The sequence below is a fragment of the Alligator sinensis genome, unplaced genomic scaffold, assembly GCF_000455745.1.
Source record: "Alligator sinensis unplaced genomic scaffold, ASM45574v1 scaffold544_1, whole genome shotgun sequence".
NCBI lineage: Eukaryota > Metazoa > Chordata > Crocodylia > Alligatoridae > Alligator > Alligator sinensis.
In genome coordinates this window covers 2,502,950-2,508,050 of record NW_005841937.1, presented here as the reverse complement: position 1 = coordinate 2,508,050, position 5,101 = coordinate 2,502,950, and positions in this window count along the sequence as shown.

Below are 5,101 nucleotides of genomic sequence, written 5' to 3'. Positions count from 1 at the left end.
GAGCACCTTTTTATCACCTTGTGTAGCTCCATACAGAGGTTTTGCAATAACCCCAAAATTTGGAATCCAAATCCTGCAAAAACCTACTGTACCTAAGAAGCCCCGTAATTGTCTCTTCGTTTTTGGGGGTGCTAGCCGGCATATAGCTTCTTTTCTTTCAGGCAACAGGGCTCTCTGACCAGGCTGTAATTCAAATCCCAGGTATATTACCTTTTGGGATATGGGCTGCATTTTATTTTTGGACACCCGGTATCCTTCCTGTCCCAGAAAATTAAGGAGGCAAATTGTTCCTTCCAAGCAGCTTGCTTCAGTGGTGGCTGTTAAAAGCAAGTCATCCACATATTGCAAGACAGCACAGGATGGTGGCAGTTTTAGCCTACGTAGATCCTTGCTTAATGCAGTGCCGAATAGGGTTGGGCTGTTTTTAAACCCTTGGGGTAAGACAGTCCAGCAAAACTGAGTCTTGATGCTAGTATCTGGGTCTTCCCATTCAAATGCAAATATTTCCTGAGATCCCCTCTCTACTGGTATACAGAAAAAAGCATCTTTTAAATCAATAACCGTAAACCAGTTATGATTTGGATTCAAGGCAGATAACAGAGTGTACGGGTTAGGAACCACAGGGTATATACTCACAACCACTTTATTTACAGCTCTCAAGTCTTGGACGAAACGATATTCATCACTCTTAGGCTTCTTCACAGGCAAGATGGGTGTGTTAAAAGCTGATGTGCATTCACGGAGAAGGCCATACTCCAGGAACTGTTCAACTAACAGCTTCACTCCTTTCCTGGCTTCCATCCGCATTGGATATTGTTTCACACATGGAGGCTGGGCCCCTGGCAAAAGTTGAATCTTTACAGGGTCAGCATTTTAGCCTTTCCGGGTCGATGACCTGCCCATACCCATGGAACAACAGCATCGAGCAGGGTTTGAGGGATATCCGGTGTACTTTCCTCTCGGAGAAGGCCGAGAAGGCAAGCCTGCAAATGCCACCCCTTTTCAGAAGGCACTGTTAAAAACATTTGCCCATCCTGGAATGACAACATAGCATGCAGTTTACAGAGGAGGTCTCTTCCTAAAAGGGGAACAGGGCAGTCTGGCATGTACAAAAATTGATGGGTGACTTCAGTCTGCCCAAGATTACAGGTCATTGGCTGTAAAAAAGGGTCGTGTTACTGCCTTCCCTGTAATCCCTACCACCGGCGCAGCCTTTTTACTTAAAGGTTTCAGTTTTTGAGTTAAGACAGAATGGGCAGCACCTGTATCAACGAGAAAATTTACCAATTCATCTTTGTCCCCTAGTTGCATTTTAACCAGAGGCTCATCAGGGGACACTGGGATCTGGGTTATCTTTCCCTCCCGGGCCTCCGGTGTCCTTCAATCTGAATCCCTTCCAAAAGCAAACAGTCCACTGCTCTCCTCTTTTTTCTTTTCACCTTCCCCAACTTTCCGACGGGGGCATTCCCGCCTCCAATGTCCTTTTTGTTTGCAATAGGCACACTGATCTTTCTCTAATGGATCCCGTCTCTGAGGCTGTCTCCAGGATCCCTCATTTCTAGGTTTTCCCGTGATTGCAGCTGCCAGTAGGGCTGCCTGCATTTTTATCTTTCTCTCCTCTTTTTTTGTCCTGTTGCTTTTCCTGAACACTTTCTCGGTTAGTAAATACTTGGTAAGCAATATCTACTAGTTGGGAAATAGGCATACCTGTTGCTCCGTCTGTCTTCTGCAATTTCTTTCTAATGTCCGGTGCACTCTGACCTATAAAAATCATATTTACCATGCGAGCGTTTGATGTATCCTCCGGGTTCTCACGAGTGTATTGTCTGAAAGTAGTGTAAATTCTTTCCAAGAAAGCACTCGGGGTCTCATTTGTCTCCTGTCGGACCTCATACACCTTACTGAGATTCTGGGGTTTTTTCACAGCATCTCTCAATCCTTGGAGGATATATTCTCGATAGGCACGGATAGAGGTCATATCTTGGTCTGGTTTCCAATCTGGCTCCTGGGTGGGGACATGATTGTCCCTATTTCCTTGCAAGTTCCCTGCAGTAATCTCCTTTTCCACGTACTCATGGGCTTTGCCCACTACCATTCTCCTCTCCTCTGGTGTCAACAGGATATCTAAAAGAGACTGAACATCTGCCCAGGTTGGGTTATGGGTTTTGAAAATCATTTTAAACAGGTTATGTACCTTTTCAGTACCTTCTCTCAAGCTGGGGGTATTGTTCCGCCAATTATACAAATCTGATGTAGTGAAAGGAATGTGCACAAAGGTTCGACGGTAGGTTGGCTCCCCATCATCTTCTAGAGGCCCAGGTACCACTTGTTCTCTTAGGGGAAATACCCCATTTCCCTTCCCACGGCCAGGATCAGATTCCCTGTGATGTTTTCCCTTAACCCCGGAGTCTGCTCTTAACTGTACTCTCCACCCACCTCCTGGGGTTATATCAGGAGAAATCGGGGAATCTGGAGATTGCCAAACACCTGACAGCCAGGGCTGGTGCTGTTCCAGATTCCTAGGTTGGGGAGTATTTTCAATCTCCGCCTTGGGGGGGAAGAAGCAGGAAGAGCAGATGCCAGCAAGGAATCAGATGTATCAGGAGGAGGAGAAGGAAGAGGAAGAGAATATGGTAAAGGCAGCAGAGGGGGAAGAGCCTCCGGCTCCGGACAGTCCAGGACAGGATTTACAGTTGGTTCAATGAAAGCCATCTCACTTCCCCGAACCCCCTCCCCCAATCCACATTCCTCCAAAACCTTTCTATTTCTACTAAGAGACATAAACGCTTGCGCATACATCAATTCCTCCCATTTACCATTCTGCCGGCAGAACAAAATCAATTGTAAGATAGTATTATAATTAACACTTCCCTCCGGAGGCCAATGTTCTTGATCATCTAACTTATAGTGTGGCCATGCAGTTTCACAGAAGAATTTAGCTTTCTTCCTAGTCATAGGATCTCCACCAAACTCTGCCCAATGTCCCAATGCACAAGAGAGGGGGGTACATTTCCTAACCTTACTGTTAATAGTACCCATCTCAGGGCTGCCTTCCCGGTCTTGACCGTCCGACTTACCTGGGATCCAGGGATCTGTTCTTAGTCCTCGTCCTCACAGGGGAAAAATCACTGGTCTTGGACTCGGGCCAGACAGAATACTCACAGAGATAATCCTAGGCAGGCGTGCTGACGGTAGGCCTTATGCCCTTTCTACCCTCTCACCCAGGTGCCTGTTACTGGTACTTTCACTCTATGGCGTTGCACCGTTAGGCTACTGCCGCCTCAGTGATCCAGCTCCCCCTGAAACAAAAGTCTCACTGGGAAAAGAGATCCCGGGGCACGCCTGACATTTGATAAGGAGGAGCTGTGTCTGGTCGTCAGTTAGTCCGGGCAAAGCTTATCTAAGGCAGTCCCATCTGGGTCGCCAAAAACTGTTGAGCCCCAGCTCAAGTCTGGGATCGTGCCCGGTATGCAAAAGCCAATAAAGATACCAGGGGTGAAAGTATAAAGAAGATTTATTGCTACCAATACAAGGTGCAAGCGGAATAATTTCACGTAACAAGCACACAGATTCTTAATTCTAAGCATCTTTTATACAGGTGTATTGGACCTTCATAAGCATTCTTGTTAGCTAATTGGTTATAAGGGAGTGACACAAGGAGTTCTTTACTGAGCATGTCTCTATACCTGTGTTTTAGCTATGTATCTCATTTACATACATGTATGTTTCATTAGCATACTTTCTCCCCACCTAGGGGTGTGATTTTTAATATTTAAATTAGCTCTTTGCCCTAGTCCTCTGATTCTGCTTTTGTTTTCAAGCCTCCTTTATCTAAGACTGTCTCCTCCTTATCATTGCAGATGGGCATTAGTTACATAACAGAGACTTTTGCTTGGGCTTTGTATAGTGGTTTCTAGGTCAAACCTGACAAAACCAGTTTCAGCCATTTTGAAACTGGTTTCTGTGCACCGAGTTTCTGTTCTGTTACAAGTTTAAGCCAATTTCTGGTCACTTAAACCATTTTATGTCCAACTTCTGTCCCTAGCTGAGGTGAAGGAAACAGAACTTATTCAAGCTTGCAAGGAAAAACCAAGGTTTAGGTAAGGGACATTCATTGTTTTAGTCTGTCTATGATCACCACATACTTTGGGGTAATTAAATAATACTTTGATTTTACAGTATTAAAGGAGAGGATGTCTTCATCAACTGTTGGCCATAAGCCCCCAGAAGAAATGTCTTTAGAGATGCCTCATTTTACTATCACCACCAGTAGACAAGGAAACTGCAGCTCAGATATAGTGCATCAGTAGTAGGACGGTGTGGTTCCCTCGAAGAGGAATGAACTGAGAGCAATCAGTTCTGCTTGTTTCTATTGACTATTACATTCCTGTCTGGTGAAGAATAGTAAAGATCAACTCTGCTAATGTACATTGCCAATAGTATCTTTGTTAGGAATTTAGAAGCCAGTCTAAAATAAACCTTTAACAAGCCCTTGATCAACACTAGAAGCCTCAACCCCCTTCCCCCTCCCCCCTGCAAAAAACAAAACAAAACAAAAAAACCCCACCCAATGCCTGACATCCATTTTCTGAAGCAGGCCAATTAAAAAAATAATGCTGAAGACCTGTGGATTACCTTCTTGTTCCCAGAATCTTGGAAACTTTCCCAATTAGGCTTTGATTCAAGACAGTACTGAAACATCACTTGCTGATGGACTTTTGACTAGAAATAAATCCATACACTTCCTGCTGGATTCTTCCTATATTTGATAACAATTATCAAATATTCCTGACTGACCTAAAAGAAAGAGTAATGTTGAACAGATATTGCCTGTAAAATGGCCCCAGCCTTTCCTTTTATGCTAGACCTAAGGAATCATTTTAGGTAACTGCTCCATTACCAAAGCCCTCTTACAAGGCTCAGTCTTGCCCCCACACCGCCCCCCAATATTATGGATCATGGGCTCCATCATCTGTCCCTCAGTCCTGCCCCTGGCTCTGAATTGACTCACACATGGCTAGACCAACCCCACATGATGGGCCTGGGATGCGCGGGACAAGAGGCTTGCACTCCAGAATCCATGCTACACACTGCATCCCTA